Source organism: Hippocampus bargibanti, linkage group LG01 (assembly GCF_051943395.1).
Source record: "Hippocampus bargibanti isolate YZ-2025 linkage group LG01, ASM5194339v1, whole genome shotgun sequence".
NCBI classification, from domain to species: domain Eukaryota; kingdom Metazoa; phylum Chordata; class Actinopteri; order Syngnathiformes; family Syngnathidae; genus Hippocampus; species Hippocampus bargibanti.
In genome coordinates, this window is record NC_142734.1 from 22,756,614 (window position 1) to 22,770,516 (window position 13,903).

The 13,903-nt window shown below is 46.3% G+C and overlaps 1 long non-coding RNA gene across 1 annotated transcript in view; it reads left to right on the forward strand.

The window, feature by feature from the left end:
• LOC148903514 (uncharacterized) overlaps nt 1-10,812 on the forward strand; it is a 29,349-nt gene extending 18,537 nt beyond the window's left edge. The window contains exon 3 of the long non-coding RNA XR_016115966.1: nt 10,678-10,812. This is a non-coding gene — a long non-coding RNA (uncharacterized LOC148903514). The remainder of the gene's footprint in view (nt 1-10,677) is intronic.
• Nucleotides 10,813-13,903: the final 3,091 nt, after the last annotated feature.

Here is a 13,903-nt window from a genome sequence, read left to right on the forward strand (position 1 = left end):
TCAACCTCGACCGTGAATGGGAGATCCGGGTTGGGATGACGCAGAACAGGGAGGTTAGTGAAGGCAAGACGGAGGCGGTTGAAAGCCCCCTCAGCATCGGTCGTCCACCTGAAGGGAATCTTGGAGGATGTGATGTTAGTGAGGGGGAGTGCCTTCTGACTATACCCTCGAATGAAGCGGCGGTAGAAGTTGGCAAACCCCAAAAACCGCTGGAGCTGTTTGCGCGTGTTCGGGATCGGCCATTCCACCACCGCTTTCGTCTTAGTGGGGTCGGCCCTGAGCTGCCCCTGCTCCACGACGAACCCTAGGAAGGACAGAGAGCGGACATGGAACTCGCACTTTTCTGCCTTCACGTAGGGCCGGTTTTGCAGGAGCCGCGCCAGGACCCGTCGGACGTGTTGCCGGTGCTCCTCTGCAGAACGAGAAAAAATAAGAATATCATCCAGATAAACGAAAACAAACACATTGAGGAAGTCCCTGAGCACATCATTGATCAAGTTCTGGAAGACGGCGGGCGCGTTCGTGAGTCCGAACGGCATCACCAGATATTCAAAATGTTTTCCATTCATCCCCCTCCCGGATGCGGACCAAGTGGTACGCACTGCGGAGGTCTAATTTAGAAAAAATGGTTGCGGACTGAAGGGGTGTGAAGGCTCAGTCCATGAGGGGGAGGGGGGATTTGTTTCGGATGGTGATGTCGGTCAGACTCCGGTAGTCGACACACGGACGCAGGGTTCCGTCCTTCTTGTCAATAAAGAACCCTGCGCCCAACGGAGACCGTGACGGCCGGATGAGTCCCGCCGCCAGGGAGGAGTCTATGTAAGTGCTCAGGGCTTCCCGTTCAGGTTGTGAAATGTGAAAAAGTCTGGAGTCCGGTAATGGAGCCCCTGGCTGCAAGTCGATGGCACAGTCATACGGTCGGTGGGGTGGCAGGGATTGGGCGTTGTCTTTGCTGAACACCTCCCGCAGGTCATGGTAGCATTGTGGCACGCCCTTGAGGCAGATGGCCTCGGGCGGGCCAACGCGGGAGGGTTCTCGCCCTGCCGTAGCCGACCGCAGGCAGTTGGCATAGCAGTAGGGGCTCCAGCCCTGAATGGTGGGGCCCTCCCAGGAGATGGATGGGTCGTGGGTATTGAGCCAGGGGAGACCCAATACCAACGGCGCATTCCGGGAGGGCATAACTACAAATTGGTGGTGCTCGACGTGGTTCCCCGTTAACCGGAGTTTTAGCGGGGCAGTGAGGTGGGTGACTCGGGCTAACAGTCTGCCGTCCAGGTCGACGATCTCCGTCGGGGGGTGGAGATCGATCAGCTGGCAGCCCAACGAGTCTGCCAGCTAAGGGGTCAATGATGCACCCGTCGGCCCCCGAGTCCACAAGGGCCCGCACGGTTTGGGAGCTGGACGGGCCGATTAATTCACTGTCCAGCTCCAACCGTGTAACGGGGGTCGTGGCTTTGACCTCCAGAGGTCGCTGTGGTTGCCGTTTCGACGGGGACTTGCAGGGACCTGAGGTCTTTGGCTGGGGGCCTTGGGTGCGGCGAGCCCCGGGGATAGTGCGGTCATTCCCTCTCCCTATGATCATGTGTTTGGGGGATTCCTCCAGGCGCCGCACGCGCTCGCTGCCGGGTGTGGGAGATCTGGACCGGCTTCGGGGCCGTCTGGGCCGTCGGCCGCGCTGCTCTCTCTGTCGCTCCCGAAGGCGGTGATCCAGGCCGATGACTATGGTGACCAGGTCGTCGAAGGTGGTGCCCGCGTCACGGGTAGCCAACTCGTCCTTGAGGTCGGTGTTCAATCCGCGACGAAACACCCCCCTCAACGCTCGGTCGCCGTAGTCGCTGCCAGCGGCCCGGATGCGGAAGTCGACGGAGTATTCCGCGGCTGAACGGGCCCCTTGGACGCAGTCCAGTAATCTCCCCTCCGCTTCAGACTCACTGGATGATGGAAAACCCGGCGTAACTCGGCGACGAAGTCCGGGTACGAGGTGCGCAGCTCCGGTCGGGATTCTCGGATGGCCAGCATCCACGTCTCGGCTTCTCCCGTGAGCAGGCTGGTGATGAAGGCTACCTTCGCCTCATCGCTAACGCAGGCGTATGGATGTTGCTCAAACACGAGCGTGCACTGCATTAAAAACTGAGCGCAGCGCCCGGTTTCGCCTGCGTAGCGTGAGGGAAGAGGAAGTTGAAGAGCGTGCCTACTCACGGGTGGGGAAGACTTGGCCGTGAGAGCGGAAATGCGTGCGTCAGCCGCCTCGAAGCGTTGAGCCAGCATGGTGGTAATTTGGCTGATTTCCGCGATGGCTCGGGCCAGCTGGCTCAAACGCTCCGCTTGCTCGGTCAGGGCGGCGAGGAATCTGTCTTCACCGGCGGGATTCATAGGTGGTCAGAGTATTATGTCACGTCACTAGAGACTCGAGGGCTGGGCTCGAGTGACGAAAGGAAAGCGGGGAGTGTGGATCCAAAATACACGGCGAGACAGATACTCGTATGCAAAAGTCTTTACTGAGGCACGCATGAAAAAATGACAGCAGGATGAGGTGAGTGAGGGAGATCGGTGACAGCTGATCTGACGGCACGGAAGTAGCAGGGTAGCTTTCAGAATACTCTGACGGAGACTGTATTGCGCGATCGGTAGATATAGTCAGAAGGCACAATCAAGGGAATGACAATCAGCTGTGGGGACCCAGGTGCATGATGATGGGAGGGGCCGTCTCCAGGGAGCAGCGGAGGAGGTGACAGGAGGGGCGGGGCGCGCCCAGGACGGCGACGAGATGTGACAATGACAATTCATTTCAGCAAACTGATGTTCATGATTCCATTTTGTGGCTAATGGGAATGATCTCACAGCTTTTGCAGTACATTGGAAATCTCAAAGCAAATAAATTAGCTTAAATAGATGCTAGTAAGAAATAGTGTGCTAACTCTTTGTGTTCTATGTAATACCGTTGATAGAGGGTTTTTATACACATCCGTAAGCATCATGTTTAGTTTAGTACATAGTATGTTATTTGCATGTTTAGTTTAGTCTATATAGATGTATGTAGCTTATTAGTTAACTAGTTGCGCATGCAGAGTGTAACAAGTACAGTAAAGTCTCGTTATATCGATATTCAAGGGAGTCCGATAAAATATCGATATAACCGGGACTATCGATATATCCGACCCTGTGTGCATGTAATTTTCTCACTGCGTGCATAGAAATAGTATCGATATAACCGGGACTATCGATATATCCGATATCGATATAACGAGACTTTACTGTATCAACTTTCAATCTAATGTCCTCCCAACACTTGTCCATAGCTGATAGGCTCAGTCGAGACGATGTCATCAACTGCTGTGTGTTAAACTAGTTTGAGGAGGCGGGCTTTGCGCTCTTGACTTCCCGCTCCGACGAGACATGTCCTTTCTTTTGTTCTACTAGAATAAAGTAGTCTTTTCTGTTCACCATCTATCGTCCCCGCTGGTATTTCATCATAAAACTCCGTTGAACTCCGAACCAGAAGAGAAACATGAATTAGACTCCAACATAAATTGGTGCCAGTCACCCGAGCCAAGAAGTCGTTTCCCGGCGCATGGCTGACCACAAGAGACAAAAGTTTTCTTTTTGGCAGAGCCTGCTCGTGCTTTCTCACGAGAGACAAAAAGATTCTTCTCTTTTTGGTGGCACCTGCTCGTGGTGACGCGGTGGGCTTGCTCCTCTTCATTCTGACTGACTACACGGCTGAGTTCGCCGAGAGTTTTTTTCAAGGTGGGTGACGCGCCAGTACGCAGTCAATTTGTTTGAATGTATTGTGGGATCCTTTTTGGCCAGAAGGTATTCTATTCACGGTTAATCGACGTATCCAGGGCTGGTAACGCAAATTTTTGGGTTAGATCATCTGATTCTGATTCTGTTTCTGCCGATTCTGATCACGGCGGATCACCTTAAATTCGGGCCCATGCGTATGATGTACTTTACGCGTGACTAGCGACGCCTCTATGGATTGCTACGTCTGATGCTGCGACCCGGCGGACGTAATGTAAGTCCGGAAGAACTCTAATAATATTCACAAGAGGTGGACTCCTGGAATTCACTGTGCGCAAGGACTGGATAAGAAATTGGAAAATTGAAATATTTTTATTTTTGATCCAGGGGATTAAGTGTTAAATGCAGCTGCAATGGATCGTGGATTCAGCGTGATATTAATACATTCATTTTGGTTGATCTGTGCTGAAATTGTGAACTACAAGAGTTTCTTTGTCTCACAAAGATCTTGAACAAAGGAAGGTGGAGGCAAGGAGCCATTTGAGCCGTTATTTAGAGTGTGTGCGCGTGTGCGTGTGAGTGCGTGCATGTGTGCGTGTGTGTGTGTATGTGCATTCATTGTGTGTGTATGTGAGCGCGTCTCGGGGTTGGAGACGTTGTGACTGTTAGGGTAATTCGCCATACAAACATCTCTAAACATCGCTCTGTAGTTTTTGTTTACATTTTGAACTTCCTCATACGTCATATCTTGCCTACACGATGTCGCATTTTCATTACGTCACATCCTGTCGCGTCATTACTATGCGCCGCATAAATACTCCTGCAGCCCGTTCGTCTCTCTCTCTCTCCTGCTCCCTCCGCGGCCGATACCACGATGTCCCGTGCTCTCCCAATTAAATCAACTTTCTGTTCAAGACCTGGCTCCCTGATGATTTAACCATCGATCTCCATCTACACCCGTCGAAGCAATGAACCAAGGGCGAACAATAAAAATAATCCAACATTCTGGCGCCGAAACCCGCACCGGTCGGGTCTGAAGCGGTTGGGGGTGCGTGGTGGAAGCGCCTCTTCATTCTGACCTGACCACACGGTTGAGTTTTCACGGGTGAGTGCCGCTAGCATGCTGCTATGTTGGGTGAATGAATGTGGAATCCTTTGTGGCCAGAAGGATTTCTATGCGCGTAATCCACGTATTGTGAAGGGCTTGTGACGCGGGATCTGGATATCACCTGGTTTAGATCGGGTGGTTCGACCAAGCGGGTCTCCAATCCTGGGCCCAGGTGTATTTTTTAAAATACACGCGACTGATCGATGCTAATACTGGTCGAGATATGTCTGGTTTGCCGCGCCTGTACTGTAAGACCAGAATAATTCTAATTATAATATTCACAAGGGGTGGATTTTTGGAATTCACTGTGCGCGAGGGCCGGAAGTGAAATTGGGAAATTGAGAGATTTTTTAATTTCACTCCGGAGGTTTATTGTTTTAAATAGCTGCAGCTAGAATGGTTGTCGACAAGAGACAAAAGCTCCTAGCTTTTGGTGCGCTTCTGCTTGTACCCACAAGAGACGAGAGGTTGTTCCCTCGGCGAGGCCTGCTTGTTGACTGACGATATTGTGGATTACCGTAATTTCAATTCATTCACCAACACTAGCACGTGGTCAACAATGCTAGCCATTGCTACGGGGTTTCCCAGGGATTTTCATTGTCCAGGGGGCAAAGGGTGGTCGGCTGGAGGAGGAGGGCATTAGGGGGAGCAGTCTTTGTGTTTGTTCTTGTCCTCCCTTTTGGTGTTTTGTCTTTCGTCCTTTTGTGCATGCATTGTGTGTTTTTATGTATTATTGTGTATGTACGCGCGTTGTGTACACTTCGCTGAGAAAAAAAAAGAGGGGTCTGTCTGCATCTTTGCCAGCAAAGATGCAGACAGACCCCCCATCCTTCTTTCTCTACCCGTAGGAGGGGGATGGGTGGTTTGCCAGCAAAGAATGCAGACAGACCCCCCCCATCCTTCTTTCTCTACCTGTAAGAGAGGGGTAGGGGGTGAATTCACAACCACATTCTGAGATCGGCAAATTGATTCATTCGCGAATAAGTTAATAAACGAAAATAAAATTAATAAAGGGCTGCGTTAACATTCACAAACATGTTGTGTATAAAAGACATTCTTCCTGCCGAATTTGATTCTGCCGCGAGGCCTCTCTTCTCCACAGAACCGAGGCGGCCTTATCATCACAAGAGAACTCGACCGGGTGCCATGGAGTGGGCTGTCCTGTCTCATTGGGAGACCTGTCCAACCATGCAGCGAGGAGACTTTCGTGTCCGCTCGACGTCCTCATGAATGACATAACACTGTTTCTTTTTCCATAGCTTATTGACGAATGCCGTCTACTTGAAACAAAAAACGGAATTAAATAATTAATTAGACTGAGCGAGCAAATAAATGAAGACAGCGGACAAATGAATACAAATAAGCCGAACTACAGTGAATTTGTAAAATTATCAGCGTTGAAATTGTGCCACATTGTTCTCAAGAGCGATTTGAACATTGGCCATTTGCGTTTTGGAGTTATTTATGACTGCTGGGATCTGGCCTGCTGTGTCTCAAAAACTGGGGGATGGTGTTTAAACAGTGAGACCATTGCATTCCTTAGGATAACAATCATGTATGTTTTTGCTCAAGTTTTTCCTCTATCACGGTTCAATTGAGGAAATAAGAATGTTTATCTCAAATTGAACTGAAATCAGCAAGATAGATGTTGCTAGATTCAATGATAACTGATTATGATTAATTCACTCTTTTGAAGCTACATGCCCTTTTCCATGAAAGACAAATCATTTTGAAATCCTGATTTGGGCAAATGCGAAATGAAATGGAAATTGTATAAAATGACAGAATCAAAGAGTGGCTTTATAAAATTATAAGTTTAGTTTGTCAAACAGAGCTGAACCTTGTTCTGTACACAGCTTGTTCAAGCCATTTGAAACAAGCCAGAGTTATTTACGATTCCTCTTATCAAGGGTTTTTGTCAGCACAGAGCTTCAAAGAGGGGTTTAAAAGACCCAGAGAAAATTCTGAGGCCCCACTGTGCTGGCTCGTAAACGAAAGTTCAATTGGAAAAAGTAAATAAAATGTTTAGTAAATTGGGCTGAATAACAGGAACATTTATCTTGAATTGGATGGAATTGGCAAGGTAAATGTAACTAAATTTGCTGGTGATTAAGTCCTTACAGAGATTCACCAGTTGATATTGTTGGACATTTCATAGAAGGGAAGTTTATAGATTTATTAAGATAATGATTGTGACGTGATCATTACACTGGTTTTGACCTGACAATTGGCATACCCTGAAATCAAAGAGCAGATGATTTGATTCATAAAAACGATACATTGAATTTGATCGGATGCACTTTTATTAGTTTCTGAGCAGAGAAATTAATTTCAAAAGGAAAAGATGGAGTTGCGAAATTTGATGACTGAACTTTTTTCATTGTGCTTTTTGTGCAGATGATATGTAAAGCAACAATTCGCAAACAGAGCTGGGATGATGGTTGAGAAATTGTTCCATTTGCAGGATAAATTGATGAACTGTGGGGTGCACAAGCAATTTGCATCCACCCATCCTGTGATTTTCATCCGGAGTATCATCCGAACCGAATTTGAATTCTTGGTGTTTTTGGAAACAAAGTCTCTGCTTCAGTTGTCATAGGACATCCAACAAAGGAGAGGCCGCAATGGCTGGTGGGATGCACCTGCAGAACTAGAGTTGGCACACCCACCTGATGATTTGGGATCGATGACAAAGCCCATATTGAGAATAGTTTTGTTTTCCAAAAGCATAATGTGTGGCATTTATTGTAATGCATGACAATTTTTATTGCACATATTTCTCATCCAACCATCTAGCGAGCAACGAATTGTTACAATTAGGCTTGATTGAATGGAAAGTATTCAACGTTGAAGATGCAATGGAGGAAATCCAACGTTTATTAAGACAGCATGCAGATGCTAAATTATCTTCTGTCTGCTTTTGCGTACAGCGATGACATTTGTCAGTTCAAAAGTAGTTTATAGTTACGACAAAAAGTGCAGGATAACCTGTCAAGATTGCGAATTATTATCATTATTATTATGAATTGGTTGCAGTGCACATTGAAGTAATTGACTGCAGTGCACATTAAAGGAATTTCTCGCCGAAATTGAAAATGAAATTGGCAAATGAGTTGAGTGGGCACTAATGTCAGCCAGAGATTCAGGCGAAATCAGATATATTGTGTAGGGCTTCCACGCTAACCAGCTTCTTTCAGAATTGAGAGAAAGAGATCCTTCAGAAGGGGAGGACTCCTGCGGAATCGGTGCCAGGGTGGCCGCAGATGAAGCTGGGTTGCGCGAATGGATGTCCTACGCAGATGACCATTTACACAGATCGCAGATGTTGACGACCATGTCAACTTGTGCAAATTGTAGAAGGCTGTCCTCCACCCATACAATTTGGCGACATGCAAATGTCCACCAAAAACACATTTTTGCAGAGATGATTTGCTTGGGTGCCAGAAAAGGAGTAACAGCAGGAGAAGCTGTGCTCAATGTACAACATTTTCGTGATACACGCTACATGAATTGGTTCTCATGCAGGTGTTGAGAGACATGCCAAAATTTGGCCTCCAAAATTTTTTGACCAATGATTGACAGTTTTATGCAAATTGATGATCCGTGCAATGTCAAAGAAGGATCGTGTTCCGCGCAAACACGTTCCCAATTGGCAAATTGAGACTTTTCATGTCTCAACAGGGGGGAGTGGCAATAGCCTAGATGATCATTGCCAAAATTTTCACCTTTGTGGTGAGTGATAGCTGCAACATCATTACCACAAGAAAGTGGTGCCCTCCAGAAATGCAGACTCACTAACAACTAACATACACTAACCAACTAAAATCTAACAATAACAATGTCTGCCATTTCTGTGAGAGAATGCATTGCAGAGCCTAAACGATGAGACCGATTTTGACAGGGAAAGAAACACCAAGAAAGGGTGCTGTGCAGAATGAAAGCATCCCTTCGACATGTGACCTGGCACAAGTCTTCTTTTAGTCTCCACAGGACGGAGCTGCGGTCTGAAGAAGATGACGTGGGCCACGCCAAAGTGGGATGGACCGGTTGCAGAGCTGCTAGCCGTCTTAGCAGCGACAAGCTTCGTCTGGACTCGCGAGGACACCACACCGTTCGTCAAGAAGATTCCCGATGCACATCACTGGAGCCGACAGAGACACACATTCTCCCATTCACCAGCGCATCCGTACCACACCCTGGGGCCTGCTTGTGGCAAATGCTACAAACAAATTTGTTCCTACTCGTCATCCTGGTGGTCACCATCCAGGATCCCATGAAGATTTGACTATTGTAGCTAGCGAATGACATGACTTTGATTTGAGAATGTTTCCATTGTGATTTTCTTTTTTCTTCTTTCTGTTAACCTCGACCGATGTTAAAAATGTTCGTCAGGGGGGAGATGTTAGGGTAATTCGCCATACAAACATCTCTAAACATCGCTCTGTAGTTTTTGTTTACATTTTGAACTTCCTCATGCGTCATATCTTGCCTACACGATGTCGCATTTTCATTACGTCACATCCTGTCGCGTCATTACTATGCGCCGCATAAATACTCCTGCAGCCCGTTCGATCTCCATCTACACCCGTCGAAGCAATGAACCAAGGGCGAACGATAAAAATAATCCAACAGTGACACAGCGGGAGTCTTCTTTGTGTTTAAGCTAACAGAATAAATTGTTAGTGAACTGTGGTGAATTGAATTGATGGGTGCAATATTTTTCTGAGAAAACCCCAATCCACCAGGATACGAATTTCATGAAAAAGTGGGGAAGATGAAAACATTTTCAGAGGACGCTTTGAAGGTGTTTTCAGACACCCCAGATGTATCCCTGAATCTGCTGATGAGGATTCCGTGTTTGTTAACCAATTTAAACAAACTGAAAAAATGAAGAAGCCATGTCTTTAAAGATGGCCGCGGATAAAGAAACTCCTCCCTTACAATGACAAAGCAACTCGTGGTCTTAAAATCGCCATTACTGGGACAGACATATAATTAACCACTGCAGGAGGAGGGGCGAGCTTTGGGCTGGGGAATTTGAGCTTGGGGGTCAGAGGTCAGAGGGGAAGGATCTGCGCGCGGGGTCCACCACCTCCTCACGACTGCCCTCTCTGTCCCCCGCCCTCCCTCCCACACTTCTTGCTGCTTATAGAAGACCAGATGTGTTTTCAGAAAAAGAGTGGCACACACACACTGGGGGGAATTAGTCATTACACCATTTTTTTCATTCATGTATTGCTGACTTTAAAAATCCTGTGACTTCTCAACTTATTTTGTACATTGACGACATCTTACTTGTCTCACCGACTGAAGACGAAAAGAAGACTGTATCATTCGCTTTGTTCCAAAATCTAGAAAGTACAGGTAACAAAGCTTCTTTGACTATGTTACAGATTTGCCAAAAAGAAGTTGAACTTCTAGAAAATAAAATAAAAATAACATAAAAAAAGATGATGACATTTCTACGACCTGATTTGAAAGACGGTGCCCATTTTTACAGACAGCCAATATTGTGCCTTAAAAGAAATCCGATGCATTATCCGTTGCGAAAGCATTATGCAAACATATTATTCCAGAACATGGCCTGAATTTCTGTTTTTAGTTAAATTATATATGAGAATAATGCCCACTAATAACGGCTTAAAGCCTTTTGAGATCTTGCATGGCAGACCTTTCATCCTCCCATTATGGGAAGGTGTGCCCTGGCAAGAGAATGAATCAGATTCAAGTGCTTTGTTGGCAAAATGGTTGTGTCAAATGTTTACAACAAAACAGTAGTACATTCCACATGTGTACTGCCACAGTCCTCTTTGTTCACTCCACAGGAACAGAGGCCGCGCCCCTGGAGATGAGGTGCTGATCAAGGCAATCAGGAGGAAGACCTGGTCTGCACCAAAGTGGGAGGGGCCATTCACCGTCCTGATCAAAACGCCAACTGCCATCAAGATCGCCGAAAGAGCCACCTGGGTGCATCAAAGCCATTGCAAGATCGTTCACCAACCAGATCCTGAGCTGGTGGAAGACACACGGAGCCAAACTACTCACTAGCTATGGGTTTGGTCCACATCATCTAGTTGTACGGATTCGTAGGGGCTGTCCAGATGACACACGTGGAGCCCCCATTCCATCAGCCTGTGAAATTCCACTATTATATCCAACGACGTCAGATAAGTGTCCAAACATGGCACATCCTGTAGCCTGCTTTCCACTAGAGGCTGCAGGAATAGTCTCATTTCCCCTTAGTATCCTCGTGAACGAAGTACGACAAAATGGAAGCCATTATCCTCCAGTTTATTGGTACGCTCGTATCAAGTTGGGGAAGGCTTGGACCACTGGTTGGGATTCCGTTGTGGTCCATTCTAAGCCCAACACAAAATGGGTTCGAGATAGCTGTGCACAAGAAGCAAAACGAACTGTCGTCAAGATAGATTGAGGGAACTGGTTAGGAACTGGAACTGGTTTGATGACAGATATCCAACTTGCTATCATAACTCATGATGCTGAAGGATGCATGGACTTGAGACTCTGTCCTGATTTTCGTGGAAATCACTGTGGTTTTCCTGTAACGATATGCATCATGTCATCTGTGACATCACCAGTGGCGACATCGCCTTTACAGCATGAACCACATATCAGACTGACAGCCTGGATGGAAACACCTGACAAAAAGGCCCACAATTCAAGTGTCATGGACGCATTACATCAACCATTTGCAGGAGAAAAACATGACTGGAATCCGTTGTTATCAAACACGTGGTATCGTTATGCTACACTAATTGCTAAACAAAATAGGAAAAGTAATTGTTTTGTATACTCTTATATGCCTCATTCTGTGACACAACAATGCGTGCATTCAAAGGTATCCGGAGATAAAATGGCTCGAGCTGCATATATGTTAATATCTTTGCATAGACCTGATCAATATTTTCCAGTTCTTCGCAATGCTTCGAGAGGAGGGTTTGTTCCAAGTTTAGATACCATTTTGGAAATTGAAAATCAGGTTATGACCGAGAGCGGGTTGCGACTACCAGTATGCGTTGCAATGTACAGTACGGGTAAAAATTTGGGTTTTATAGATGATGATAGATGTTTATATGTGCTACCGTTAAACACTAATGTCACTGTTTTGCCCGTATGTTCAAATCTTTGGTGGTTATGCGGTTGGAAAGTATATTATTTTATTCCTCCGCGAGCCTACGATTTGTGCGCACCTGTTACGGTAACTGACAATACGTTCTTCGTTACCAGTCGTCAGTGCACCATCATGTGAAAAGAAGAGTATCGTTTAAGCCCCATAATTTGATCTGGCGAACTGATGTTCCAGAACAATTCAAACACCATAGCACGGGTAGTAACGTAATGTTAGCTCTTTTCCCACAAATTGGAGTGGCTAAAAACATGCTACGAATTGAAACAATTGATTACAGATTTCAAGTGTTTGTAAATGCCAGCTTGAAAGTGGATGAAATGCATGCATCCATCCATTTTCCGTACCGCTTATTCCTCATTAGGGTCACGGGGGTTGCTGGAGCCTATCTCAGCTGTGTTCGGGCACGAGGCGGGGGACACCCTGAATTGGCTGCCAGCCAATCGCAGGGCACACAAAGACGAACAACAGTCACTCTCACACTCACACCTAGCGACAATTTGGAGTTGTCAATCTGCCTGCCATGCATGTTTTTGGAGTGTGGGAGGAAACCGGAGGACCCAGAGATAACCCACGCGGGTCCGGGGAGAACATGCAAACTCCACACAGGGACGCGAACCGGCGTCCTCTGCACTGTGAAGCCGTTGTGCTAACCACTCAACTACCGGGCCGCCCAGTGCAGAAATGCAGAACACCGAAATTGCAGCAATTAGACAAATGGTGCTGCAAAATAGAATGGTTTTGGACCTTTTGACAGCCCCACAAGGGGGTGTCTGTGCTATGGTGGGTGACACTTGTTGTACGTACATACCCGAAGAAGCGAATTCCATAAACATGACTAATGCTTTGTCTGTTATCAGGGATCTCAGAATTGCTATGGCCAAGGATCGGCGGCTTGATCACCCGTGGAGTTTTGACATACTTTTCGGAAGCCCTTGGTATACGACTTTGCTTAGACTGTTTGTGCGATTGTACTTATTTTCTTAGTCATTGGTTGTATTATTCCATGCTTAAGAGTAACGCTAATGAATATGATAACTAATTCTCAGGTGAACTACGCAAAGGTTTTGTATCAACAAATGCGTCAAGGGGACCCTGTGTTGTAGCTTGGAATTGTACACCATGGGCAGAGTGTGGTTGCTCCAACCAAAAAACGGAGGGCCGAGAAGGAATTTTCGTCGTCAATATTTTGATTGAATTGAATTTACCTTTAAGACTCTCGCAAATGGAGAGGTTGCATATAACAGCATTAAAGTTATGACAGAGGTTTTTCGCCTCTCCATGGTATATAAAAAATGGTACCCTATGCAGTTAGTATGACGTGCATGCATGAAAACCGTTTTGGAAATGTATGTACTGATGTTTAAATGTGCAACAGGGGGGAATGATAGAGTGTTTTTATACGCATCCGTAAACATCATGTTTAGTTTAGTACATGGTATGTTATTTGCATGTTTAGTTTAGTCTATATGGATGTATGTAGCTTATTAGTTAACTAGTTGCGTATGCAGAGTGTAACAAGTATCAACTTTCAGTCTAATGTTCTCCCAACACTTGTCCGTAGCTGATAGGCTCAGTCGAGACGATGTCATCAACTGCTGTGTGTTTAAACTAGTTTGAGGAGGCGGGCTATGCGCTCTTGTCTTCCCGCTCCAACGAGACATGTTCTTTCTTTTGTTCTACTAGAATAAAGTAGTCTTTTCTGTTCACCATCTATCGTCCCCGCTCTGTCATAAAACTAAGTTGAACTCTGAACCAGAAGAGAAACAGGAATTAGACTCCAACAACCGTCCCATATCAAAATAACACAGGATGGATATTTGTTTGATTCCACACACATTCGGAGTACATGCAACCATGTGACACGGATCTTATGACTTCGAGTGTGTTTATTAATATAATTC